Source organism: Trichomycterus rosablanca, chromosome 10 (assembly GCF_030014385.1).
Source record: "Trichomycterus rosablanca isolate fTriRos1 chromosome 10, fTriRos1.hap1, whole genome shotgun sequence".
Classification (NCBI taxonomy): domain Eukaryota; kingdom Metazoa; phylum Chordata; class Actinopteri; order Siluriformes; family Trichomycteridae; genus Trichomycterus; species Trichomycterus rosablanca.
In genome coordinates this window covers 20,705,846-20,719,536 of record NC_085997.1, presented here as the reverse complement: position 1 = coordinate 20,719,536, position 13,691 = coordinate 20,705,846, and the positions used below count along the sequence as shown (strand labels likewise).

The 13,691-nt window shown below is 44.1% G+C and overlaps 1 protein-coding gene across 1 annotated transcript in view; it reads right to left on the bottom strand.

The window, feature by feature from the left end:
* Positions 1-13,691, bottom strand: part of LOC134321840 (cadherin-10) — a 67,885-nt gene that overhangs the window by 53,112 nt on the left and 1,082 nt on the right. The gene's annotated exons all lie outside the window — the stretch shown is intronic.

The following is a 13,691-nucleotide window of genomic DNA, read 5'->3' as shown; positions in this document are numbered from 1 at the left end:
GGGTTATGGTGTGGAACTCTGTTTTGGTCTTTGTGTTTAGATTTGTGTTTAGATTTGTGTTTAGCTTAGGTTTCTAGCCGTGTACTTAGTTTATGTTGCTAGCCATGTGTTTAGCTTTGTGTTTAGTTTATGTTACTAGCCGTGTACTTAGTTTAGGTTACTAGCCGTATGCTTAGTTTATGTTTAGTTAGCTGTGTTTAGTTTTGTTTAGCCCTGCTTTGTTGGTCTTGTCTGTTGTTATTAATAAATATCATTTATTTAGTTTACATCTCTGCGTTTGTGTCCCGCCCTTTTTGTCTAGCCGTAGGCCCCCGTGACATAATAGTTCTCCTTAAAAGGGACACAGCGAGATGTTGTTCCCAGAATTTGACTCCTTGAGGTTTCCTCAAACCATCCCTATCTGTAGGCCAGATCCTTATGATGGAAAAGACTCTAGTGGTGAAAGATTTCTGATGCAGTGCTATCTCTATCTGCAGCACCTTATGGACCCTCAGCCCACTGAAACACAAAAGGTAATGTTTATGATGTCTCGGCTGAGTGGTGAGGCTCTTGAGTGGGCTAGAAAGCTTTGGTCTGAAAGGGGATCTGAGCTGAACACGGTTAAGGAGTTTGAGGGCCTCATGAGAGTCAAATTTTCTGGTAGAAACCCTTACGGGTTTGGTGTAGGGAGGTTTTCCCAACCTCCTGTACACATTGGTGACGCTCCACGCGGCAAAGCGCCCACTGTAGCTAATGCCCGGCATCCAGTGCCTGCTGGGGAACCTAAATTTTCCCCAGTGCCCACTGCAGATGTGGTTCGGGTGAGTCCTTTGCCAGGTCCGTCTGTTTCCGTGACTCGTGGTCAGTCCAAGGCGTTTGTGAGGAAAGTTTATGACTGTATCCTGCCTGTTTGGGTAGCTTTACGTTCTCCAGTGTTTTTGCAGCTGAGTCCAGTTTCTCCAGGGTCCAGACAGCTGACTTCTGACGCATATCCAGGGTCCAAGCAGCTGATTTCGGACGCCTCTCCAGTGTTTTCACAGCTGAGTCCAACCTCTCCAGGGTCCTCGCAGCTGAGTGACGTTTCTCCAGTGTTTTCGCAAGTGACTTCGGACACCTCTCCAGGGTCCTCACCGTTGTTTCAAGGAGTTTCTCAAGGATTTTTGCAGCTGACTTCGGACGCCTCTCCAGGGTCCTCACAGCTGAGTGATGTTTCTCTAGTGTTTTCGCAGCTAACCCCGGACGCCTCTCCAGGGTCCTCACAGCTGAATGACATTTCTCCAGTGTTTTCCCAAGTGACTTCGGACGCCTCTCCAGGGTCCTCACAGCTGAGTGATGTTTCTCTAGTGTTTTCGCAGCTAACCCCGGACGCCTCTCCAGGGTCCTCGCAGCTGTATGACGTTTCTCCAGTGTTTTCGCAGCTGACTTCGGACGCCTCTCCAGGGTCCTCGCAGCTGAATGACGTTTCTCCAGTGTTTTCGCAGTTGACTTCGGACGCCTCTCCAGGGTCCTCGCAGCTGTATGACGTTTCTCCAGTGTTTTCGCAGCTGACTTCGGACGCCTCTCCAGGGTCCTCGCAGCTGTATGACGTTTCTCCAGTGTTTTCGCAGCTGACTTCGGACGCCTCTCCAGGGTCCTCGCAGCTGAGTGATGTTTCTCCAGTGTTTTCGCAGTTGACTTCGGACGCCTCTCCAGGGTCCTCGCAGCTGTATGACGTTTCTCCAGTGTTTTCGCAGCTGACTTCGGACGCCTCTCCAGGGTCCTCGCAGCTGAGTGATGTTTCTCCAGTGTTTTCGCAGTTGACTTCGGACGCCTCTCCAGGGTCCTCGCAGCTGTATGACGTTTCTCCAGTGTTTTCGCAGCTGATTTCGGACGCCTCTCCAGGGTCCTCACAGCTGAATGACGTTTCTCCAGTGTTTTCCCAAGTGACTTCGGACGCCTCTCCAGGGTCCTCACAGCTGAATGACATTTCTCTAGTGTTTTCGCAGCTAACCCCGGACGCCTCTCCAGGGTCCTCACAGCTGAGTGGCGTTTCTCTAGTGTTTTCGCAGCTGACTTCGGACGCCTCTCCAGGGTCCTCGCAGCTGAATGACGTTTCTCCAGTGTTTTCGCAGCTGATTTCGGACGCCTCTCCAGGGTCCTCGCAGCTGAATGACGTTTCTCCAGTGGTTTCTCAAGTGACTTCGGACGCCTCTCAAGGGTCCTCGCAGCTGACTCTGGACGCCTCTTCGCCAGGGTCCTCGCAGCTGACTCCGGACGCCTCTTCGCCAGGGTCCTCGCAGCTGACTCCCGAAGCCTCTTCGCCAGGCTCACCGCAGCTGACTCCCGAAGTCTCTTCGCCAGGCTCACCGCAGCTGACTCCCGAAGCCTCTTCGCCAGGCTCACCGCAGCTGACTCCGGACGCCTCTTCGCCAGGGTCCTCGCAGCTGACTCCGGACGCCTCTTCTCAAGGGTCCTCGCAGCTGACTCCGGACGCCTCTTCTCAAGGGTCAACGCAGCTGACTCCGGACGCCTCTTCTCAAGGGTCCACGCAGCTGACTCCGGAAGCCTCTTCTCAAGGGTCAACGCAGCTGACTCCGGACGCCTCTTCTCAAGGGTCCACGCAGCTGACTCCGGACGCCTCTTCTCAAGGGTCCACGCAGCTGACTCCGGATGCCTCTTCTCAAGGGTCCACGCAGCTGACTCCGGACGCCTCTTCTCAAGGGTCCACGCAGCTGACTCCGGACGCCTCTTCTCAAGGGTCCACTCAGCTGACTCCCGGAGCCTCTTCGCCATGCTCACCGCAGCTGACTCCCGAAGCCTCTTCGCCAGGCTCACCGCAGCTGACTCCCGAAGCCTCTTCGCCAGGCTCACCGCAGCTGACTCCCGAAGCCTCTTCGCCAGGCTCACCGCAGCTGACTCCCGAAGCCTCTTCGCCAGGCTCACCGCAGCTGACTCCCGAAGCCTCTTCGCCAGGCTCACCGCAGCTGACTCCCGAAGCCTCTTCGCCAGGCTCACCGCAGCTGACTCCCGAAGCCTCTTCGCCAGGCTCACCGCAGCTGACTCCCGAAGCCTCTTCGCCAGGCTCACCGCAGCTGACTCCCGAAGCCTCTTCGCCAGGCTCACCGCAGCTGACTCCCGAAGCCTCTTCGCCAGGCTCACCGCAGCTGACTCCCGAAGCCTCTTCGCCAGGCTCACCGCAGTTGATTTTTGTTCTCGAGTTGGTGTCCTCCGACGGCACTTCTGTTCCTGAGTTGGTGTCCTCCGACGGCACTTCTGTTCCTGAGTTGGTGTCCTCCGACGGCACTTCTGTTCCTGAGTTGGTGTCCTCCGACGGCACTTCTGTTCCTGAGTTGGTGTCCTCCGACGGCACTTCTGTTCCTGAGTTGGTGTCCTCCGACGGCACTTCTGTTCCCGAGTTGGTGTCCTCCGACGGCACTTCTGTTCCTGAGTTGGTGTCCTCCGACGGCACTTCTGTTCCCGAGTTGGTGCCCCCTGATGGCACTCCTGTTCCTGAGTTGGTGTCCTTTGATGGTGCTTCTGTTCCCGAGTTGGCGCCCTCCGATGGCGCTCTTGTTCCCGAGTCGGTGCCCCCTGAGGGCACTCCTGGCTCCAAAGGCGCTCCTGTCAAGTCAGCACCCCCAGAGGGTGCCCCTGGTTCTTTATCAGCACCCACCGACGGCGCATCTGAACTTTTGTCATGCCTGCCTGAGGACATTTTTAATGACTTCAAATTTGCCCCGCAGGGTCCAGGACCTCCTCGTTTTTGTTTTGAAAGGCACTCCAGGAGGAGTACCTTTAGAGGGGGGGTTATGTAACGCTGACAGCCTCTGTGTGCTCTTGTGCTCCTGAGGTGCCACGCCCCCCTCTCCATGAGCACACTGTCTCCTGCCACGCCCCGTTCCTGATTGGATCTTCGGGGCTAATTAGCTCCAGCTGCTCCCTATAAAGGGAGGCAGCTTCTCAAAGGACACTGAGAACTATTCTTCAGAACTGGGTTATGGTGTGGAACTCTGTTTTGGTCTTTGTGTTTAGATTTGTGTTTAGATTTGTGTTTAGCTTAGGTTTCTAGCCGTGTACTTAGTTTATGTTGCTAGCCATGTGTTTAGCTTTGTGTTTAGTTTATGTTACTAGCCGTGTACTTAGTTTAGGTTACTAGCCGTATGCTTAGTTTATGTTTAGTTAGCTGTGTTTAGTTTTGTTTAGCCCTGCTTTGTTGGTCTTGTCTGTTGTTATTAATAAATATCATTTATTTAGTTTACATCTCTGCGTTTGTGTCCCGCCCTTTTTGTCTAGCCGTAGGCCCCCGTGACAGCAATAAACCAGTGAGATACTTTTATACCAGACCATTTCTCCAGTCTTACTGTAGGAATGTTTTAAATAAAATATGGGCTTATGGATTTAAAAGTTCCTTTAGAAAAGGGTATTTTTTTTTTGTCTTCCATTCTTCACCCCAATTTTCCTTCCCTAATCTAGTCATATCCAATTACCCTGATTGCGTTACGCTTCACCTCTACCGATACAACGCTCCACTGCTGACTGAGGAGCTCTGACACGTGCACAGTACCGGCTGTATCTTTTCACCTGCAAGACGCGAGTTCATATGTGGATCAGCCTTGTCCTTGGAGAGCCACACTCTGATCAGCATTATTCCCAAACCCTGCGCAGGCGCCATTAATCAGCCAGGAGAGGTCATAATTGCACCAGTTAAGAGGAACCCTGGTCCGGTTCATCCCACCCTGAACAACAGACAATCGTTGTTCATGTGGCCACCCAACCCAGCCGAATGGCAGAGCTGAGATTCGATAGGATGTATTCGAAATCCTAGCTCTGGTGTGCTAGCATATTTTACTGCTGCGCCACCTGAGCGGCCAGAATAGGGTATTATTAGTAGGGCCAAGAAAGTTTAATAATTAAAATAATTAAAATAATTACTAATAAGGGCAAAAATTCTAACCAAATGTAAACTCATGAGTTTGAAAAAAGTGTTTTAAAGAATTAAAAAAGGAAAAAGAAACCCCAAACAAATATGTATCTACAAAAGAGGTGACTGTCTTCCAAGTTTTCCAAAAACTATACAATGGAAAGACCTTTTAAACTTCTGGGAGAATCTGGATGGTTTCTTTAATCTATAACCAAAATTGTTGTTCTAAACCACAATATATTTCCACTTTGCATAAGTTTATTTCAGGTAAACTCAAGCCCAGAATAGCTTTCACTGTAGATGTTGATTGACATTATTGACACTATCAGTTATCAGCACTCCCCCATTTTATATTTTTCCCACAGTGTAGCCAACATTCGGCTGCTCTCAGTAGCCTCAGAGGAACATGCAGGATGTCCTAATTACTGGCCAGAAAAAGAACTCCTCTGAGGATTATGAGAAAAAAATAATAAAGTCCATTACCAATGTAGTGGCTATTTACAGTGATTTCTAAAAATGTTTTGGTTAGACATGTATGCTGCCCTAGCTCTCTGCATTTCAGGGACACTACAGAAGAGCACAGCATGGCAATGAATACTGATTACAAACTCATTTGCTCAGTGGAAACTTTTTGGCACAACATAGTGCCTTTTTTGGCCTTACACTGCACTCTTTGTGGCATTGACCAATGTGAACAGATAGCCTTTGTTCAATCTGTTATGGGTAATGAGTGCTGCAAGTGATAAAAACCTCCTTGAGATGAAGAATGGTGTAATATAGGGCATCTGTTGGTATTCTGATGGGAATAAAGTCATGGATTGAAGTGTCTGATTAATTATAATAATCTTAAAAAATAATAAATAATAATAATAAAACAGGATTCAGAGAGATGGCACCAGAGATTATATGGTCCTAAGCAGCTCCTCAGTCTCTTCAGCTAATTCTTACAGCACAAAATTAGTCTTTGACTGTAAAGCTGCTTGCTGAATTTAACCCAATACACACATTCAGGATTTGTGAGCAGAGCAGAGCAAAAAACATTGACAACTCCTGATACCTCGACTGTAAGCACTTGCTTAGTGCTGCAGGAAAAAAAGCAACCTATAGTGGTTAGACACAGACACACTTGCCTTTTTTCTATCCATCCATCCATTCATCCATCCATCCATTCTGTCAAATTCTCCTATCTACTTTATTTTTATGCTTTATTTTTATTTTTCCATTCATCCATCCGTGCACTCATCCATGTAGTCGATTCATCTATAACTATTAGATTTCTTTTACATCTTTTGATAAATTCATCATTTTACAATTATTTTTAGTACTTCAGATGTAGAGCAGCATGTTTGAAACCATGAAAGGCACATGAACATCGACAATTACCTCCCCTCTGACCTCTCATGTCTCTTGTGTGGAATACTGATGTGTTATATACTGATGTTGACAAATTGTCTACAAAATTGTTTGCAAAAGTGTCTACTAAAATGATGGTGAGATTGCTTTTTAAAGAAAACAGACAATCATTCGCAGTTCTGACTAAAAAAGAATTTTGGGATTTAGTTTATTAGAATACGTGTGGTTCAGGTTTTCCCTAAGCAGACAGATATTTTTCAGCCGTGCTTGTAATTGACATGTCATTCAAAATGATTGTGTAGTTTCATGTGCATAATTGTACCGCTATGGCACTTTAAAATCTGACACAGAAGCTCAAGTGACTCCATTAACTTGTGTACACTTGTTTACCTAAATCATGTATCATCAAGCAGACAATTAGCTAATGAGCAGTAACAGGTGTCTAGAATACACAGAAAAGAGTTCATATGTCTGCTTCAAATGCAGATTCTAATTAATAAATTTAATTTTAATAAAAAAAAAAACAGTAAGGCCCTGATTATGTGTGTGCACATAGTGGACATGATGCAATTGTCTATGACACTTCTTAATGAAACAGCTGCTACTTTATATCCTTTTGACAGAAAAAAGTCAACATTTGCCATCAATTTAAAGGGGTTAAGTGCGCCGGTGACATGATCACTGGAATATATAGACAGCCGCTGAAATATGGTAATGATCGGATTGGAAGCACACACGTGGTAGCTGTTTATTGTTCTTTATGCAGTCTGTTCTGGAGAAGTCAAGTGTGGAGGATCAGGCAAGAGCTTGTAAGGAAGGGTTGAGTGAGGGCAAAGAGAAGATGGAAGAGTATGAGCTTGTTTACTTACTCAGTGAATCACAGGGCTCAGGAAGGTTAATAGGATTTTGTTCACATCAATAGTGCTGATGGAACAGCATGTGAGCTACTGCCCGCACACCAGCCGCCTCCACAAAAGGAAGCCAACTGCATGCCGAGTACTAGCACTTCAGTGTAACTTGCCACATTTCCTTTTACTTACTAATGACAATCTAGTACCAAGTGCACTTTAAGCAAATGAAGTGCTGCAATTTTCCTCTTTTAGCTGTTTAGTTAAAGCCACCATGTTGAATATTCTGTGTACATTGTTTTTAACTTAATAACTGGGTCTTTATTGTATGCCCTCACAAGATAGAAAATGTGTATACATGAAATAGTTAATTTTATTTGGAAAAAAAGGTTTAAGTTTGAATTGCACACTATATGGCCAAAGTATGAGAAACCAGACAATAAGCTTGTTCTACTTCCAAATCCAAAATAATAGACATCGATTTGTAGTTTGGCCGCTTTTTGTGGCTCTTTCAAAAAGACTTTCCACAAGAGTTTGTAGTGTGTCAGTGAAAAGAGCGTTTGTAAGGTCTGGCAGTTACCAGTTTAAGGCTTTCAATGGGGTTGAAGTCAAGGCTCTGTGTAACTACTCCACTAAAGTTCCTCCACTCCAAACTTGTTAAATATATATTTTTTTTTACCTTGCTTTTGGGACTGGGTACATTTATGCTGAAACATACACAACACTGAAAGAATGTAATGTATTTTGAATGATTAATTTTTGCAATTGTTAGCACTAACTGTGGATGAACCGTGTGAACTATTGGAAGTGTTGTATACACTTGTTGGGCATATATTTATTATACTTTATAATTACTCACTCACTCACATCCAGTCCATCGCAGGGCAGACACACACACTCACCTATAGGGCAATTCAGTGTCTCCAATTAACCTGGCTGCATGTTTTTGGACTGTGGGAGGAAACCGGAGCTCCCAGAGGAAACCCACGCAGACATGGGAAGGACTTGCAAACTCCACACAGAAAGGACCCGGACCGCCCCGCCTGGGGATCAAACCCAGGACCTTCTTGCTGTGAGCCATCGTGCCGCCCTTTATAATTACTTACATATATATTTGTAAACACAGACAGAACATGTCACCTTGGAAGTGAAAAAACGTTACACCCTTTATATAGCAAATTACATTAGATTGTAGGATAAACAGGGTATATATATATATACAGTATATATATATATACAGTGTATCACAAAAGTGAGTACACCCCTCACATTTCTGCAGATATTTAAGTATATCTTTTCATTAGACAACACTGACAAAATGACACTTTGACACAATGAAAAGTAGTCTGTGTGCAGCTTATATAACAGTGTAAATTTATTCTTCCCTCAAAATAACTCAATATACAGCCATTAATGTCTAAACCACCGGCAACAAAAGTGAGTACACCCCTAAGAGACTACACCCCTAAATGTCCAAATTGAGCACTGCTTGTCATTTTCCCTCCAAAATGTCATGTGATTTGTTAGTGTTACTAGGTCTCAGGTGTGCATAGGGAGCAGGTGTGTTCAATTTAGTAGTACAGCTCTCACACTCTCTCATACTGGTCACTGAAAGTTCCAACATGGCACCTAATGGCAAAGAACTCTCTGAGGATCTTAAAAGACGAATTGTTGCGCTACATGAAGATGGCCAAGGCTACAAGAAGATTGCCAACACCCTGAAACTGAGCTGCAGCACAGTGGCCAAGATCATCCAGCGTTTTAAAAGAGCAGGGTCCACTCAGAACAGACCTCGCGTTGGTCGTCCAAAGAAGCTGAGTGCACGTGCTCAGCGTCACATCCAACTGCTGTCTTTGAAAGATAGGCGCAGGAGTGCTGTCAGCATTGCTGCAGAGATTGAAAAGGTGGGGGGTCAGCCTGTCAGTGCTCAGACCATACGCCGCACACTACATCAAATTGGTCTGCATGGCTGTCACCCCAGAAGGAAGCCTCTTCTGAAGTCTCTACACAAGAAAGCCCGCAAACAGTTTGCTGAAGACATGTCAACAAAGGACATGGATTACTGGAACCATGTCCTATGGTCTGATGAGACCAAGATTAATTTGTTTGGTTCAGATGGTCTCAAGCATGTGTGGCGGCAATCAGGTGAGGAGTACAAAGATAAGTGTGTCATGCCTACAGTCAAGCATGGTGGTGGGAATGCCATGGTCTGAAGCTGCATGAGTGCAGCAGGTGTTGGGGAGTTACATTTCATTGAGGGACACATGAACTCCAATATGTACTGTGAAATACTGAAGCAGAGCATGATCCCCTCCCTCCGGAAACTGGGTCGCAGGGCAGTGTTCCAGCATGATAATGACCCCAAACACACCTCTAAGACGACCACTGCTTTATTGAAGAGGCTGAGGGTAAAGGTGATGGACTGGCCAAGCATGTCTCCAGACCTAAACCCAATAGAACATCTTTGGGGCATCCTCAAGCGGAAGGTGGAGGAGCGCAAAGTCTCGAATATCCGCCAGCTCCGTGATGTCGTCATGGAGGAGTGGAAAAGCATTCCAGTGGCAACCTGTGAAGCTCTGGTAAACTCCATGCCCAGGAGAGTTAAGGCAGTTCTGGGAAATAATGGTGGCCACACAAAATATTGACACTTCAGGAACTTTCACTAAGGGGTGTACTCACTTTTGTTGCCGGTGGTTTAGACATTAATGGCTGTATATTGAGTTATTTTGAGGGAAGAATAAATTTACACTGTTATATAAGCTGCACACAGACTACTTTTCATTGTGTCAAAGTGTCATTTTGTCAGTGTTGTCCCATGAAAAGATATACTTAAATATCTGCAGAAATGTGAGGGGTGTACTCACTTTTGTGATACACTGTATATATATATATATATATATATATATATATATATACCCTGTTTATTTTCCAGCTGGTATTGTCAGCTTCTTACTGAACTTGGCAATGCCAGCTGAATTTTCACACAGACAGATGGGTCATCAACAGCTTAGATATGTTCTTGCTGGGCTTTCAAGTGCTTATTCAAAGAGTAATACACAAGCTCAAACTTGCAAATGCACACACACACACACACACAATTGATGGGATTATTAATAAACAATTAAAGGTATTGGTCATATACATTTGTAAGGATCTTTTATTTTATTTTATTTTTTCTGTTTTGCTCACAGCAAGAAGGTCCCAAGAAGGCGGGGCGGTCCGGGTCCTTTCTGTGCGGAGTTTGTATGCTCTCCCCGTGTCTGTGTGTGTTTCCTCCGGGAGCTCCGGTTTCCTCCCAGTCCAAAAACATGCAGCCCGGTTAATTGGAGACACTGAATTGCCCTATAAGTGAATGGGTGTGTATGTGTGTGTGTGTCTGCCCTGGGATAGACTTCAGCACCCCCCCATCCCACGACCCTAATTGGATAAGCGGATAAGAAAATGAATGAATGAATGTTTTTCTGTGACTGCATAATTTTAACTCATGAAAAATTTTGTAAAATGTCACTTAACTTGGTGGCATGGCCTCCTAAATCTAAATCTAGCTTAGCCGTCTGAAGGTGTACTTGTCAGTGCACTCTCAGCACAGGTCCCAAGCCTGGATAAAATAGAATGGTTGTGACTAAAACTGTGTTAATTCAAGTAAGCAGACCAGAATGATCCACTCTTCTAATACAGAAGCATCCTTTTTCTATATTCATAGGGTTAATTAGAGTGCACTTTGACAAAATCTTAAGCATCAAAATGGAAACTGAAAGGTCTGTACTGGTACTAGGATCATTTTTACCAGATAGGAATGTAAATTTCTTTTGGCAACTTCAGGTCCAAAGTTAATGAATACAAGTAATACAAACAATCGCATGACACTTGTCAACCAACAGTCAACCTATAATGAGGAATTTTGTTCAGATGATTTAGGTTTACTTAAAAAACTACCAATAGAAGTGTCATTAACCAGAGCTGCTCAAACAAAGATAATACTGTCCACAGTAAAGCAAGTTTTCTATCACCATAGGCCTTTTTGCATAGCTGCTGTCAAATTTCCACAAAAAAACCAGAAATAACTAAAGTTTAGAGCCTGTCATTAGAAATATGCATATTACAAGTACACATCATGTTCATTTTAACTTCAGTTGTAGAGGTTTCTCAGAATTCTCATCGAAACGTCATGTGGGAATTTTCGGTGGCTTTATGTCTTTTTGGCACTTCTATGGTTGGCTAGAACCAATTGCACGCGATTGCTGTGATGCCAGAGAAACTAGCCATCTCTGGTGGGAACAAGCTGAAGAGAGTAAACAAACAGAAGCATAAAAGCACTGGGAAGAAGGCCAAACCACTGATTACTCCAACCCAACCTCTGCTGATGAACTTGTCCCAGTCTCTACTGCTTTAGTGCTTCATCTCATCAACACAGCGCTGTCTGAAGAATACAATTTTCCCAGCTTTTCCTGAGTGATTCGTTTTATTTCTCACATTCATTTGCTTTTTTCTCAGCTGTTGTGCGTGTTTCCGTTACCAGATGAAATCCGTATTGCACTTTACAGACGTGTGAATATGAGATGCTATCAGTTGGCGCTCACAGTTTCACGTCCCCTCACTGCCCCAAACCCCAGCTCATGACACTTGTTTACTTGGGTGAGATGATGGGAGTGATGAAAGCGAGCTTCCTCAACAAATTGGCTGCCGACAGTTGCCCTCATTTCCCTCCTCCCCCTCAGGAGTGTAACCACTGCTTTCTAAATTATGGCTGTCTCAGAACACGGCGCTAACGCCAATGGCTTGACAAGCACTTCACTCTGATCTGATGCCATGCAGGCTGTGAAGAACACTTTTGCAATTGTGATTTTATCAGTGAGCTGTTTGTTGGCAGATGCACCTATTAAAAGCTGTGAAGTACATGGAGAAGGATTCTGAGTTGTGCTAGAGGTGAACTAAGGTGCTTCAGTTACTGTTTCTAACTTGCAGTGAGGGATTTAAGCTGTGATGGGTTGGCATTTTGTATTCATGAAGTGTCAAAGTGTCGAGTGGAAGCTTCTACTGTTTATGGAGGATTTGTGCTTGGGTTTTGTCTGTGGTAATTAGTGGCCATTCAGTATAAAATCCATTTATTTGTAAAGGCACAATAGTTGGATGAGGCCTGGTTTGCAATAAATATCTTTATGGACCATGCTTTTGACCTTGCTTTGTCCACAAGGGCACAGTCAGACTGAAAACAAAATCTGTCTGTCTGTCTGTCCGTCCATCCATCCTTTCATTCAATTTATACCAATTTTTGCAATAGATGTGGATAAAGCACAAAAATAATGCCCTAAAAACTAAAGTCCCTAATGTTTTAACCATGCAGTCTACATGGTAAAATGTAGACATATCTAAAACAAAATGAAATAATTGTAATTAACAATAATATATTAAATATCAACAAGGCATTTTTGTTCATACTGTACTAACTACTGGCACTAGATTGTCCCTTGTCAGTTTGGCTGAGGTATTTTCCATGCAATAAGATATAAGAACAGCAAAACTATTTAGAACTAGGGCTTTTTTAGCTTATATGGCACATGCATTAATCTATGAGTCACAAAGTTGCATAAAGCACCACAAAACAGCTTTGCTAATCAATTAGACCATTTTTTAAGTCATCAATACACTGTATATCACCCCTATAAAAAAGTTAAGAGTATAAAAATTCACTATTCTAAAACTTTTCATCTCCCGTAAATTGGGACTTTTAGTTAAATGAAATAAAAACAAAAATCTGTTGAGACATTTGAGACAAAAAGAAAAAAAAAATATGTGGGAAGTTGGGACAGAGGCATGTTTATCATGTTTACCTCACCTTCCCTGTTAATTCCACTTTTAAATTGGGACAACTAAATATTGCAGTTTTACAATTTAATTTTTGCCCATTTTTGCTTGATACAAGACTTCAGCTGTTCCAGTCCATGGTCACTGATGTCTTACTCCCCTCTGATCATCAAATCTCAACTGCAGGCAGTTCATTCATGCACAATCTGTGTATCTGTTGGACCAAGCTGTTGTAGTATGTAATATGCAAATGAAGAACTGGTATTGTTTTGCTGGAATTCTGAAATCAGACTGTATTAAGTAACCACAGATTTCTGAAAGTATTTTGTAGCCCATGTGGTTTCCGGTCTTGCCCCACACTAACTGAGACTACTCTGGATTTCCTTTATTTATTTATTCTTTATATTATTTTATACAATAGATGGTAAAACACCTACATTGTTTGAAATCTTGTGTTAAAAAATGTTCCTTTTAAATGGATTGAAAAGAAAACTCTCAGCACTGTAACATGCCCATTGCCCTTCCCAATATCATTTCTCTTTTTGCCCCTGTCCCAACATCATTTCTCTTTTTGCCTGGTTCCAATCAATGTTTCTGGTGTAATTGTGTCACATCTACAGCTGCTGGTTCCCCTCCACGCCCACAGATGTTGCTCTCACCTGAATTCTAGGCCATGTGTTTTCACCTGTTTCTAATCAGCGGTCATTTTGTTTATATAACACCCCTGTTCTGTTAAATGTCCTTGTGAAGTCTTGTATTGGCCATGCCCTGCAATTCTGAGCGGTTGTATTCTTGTTTTTCTGATC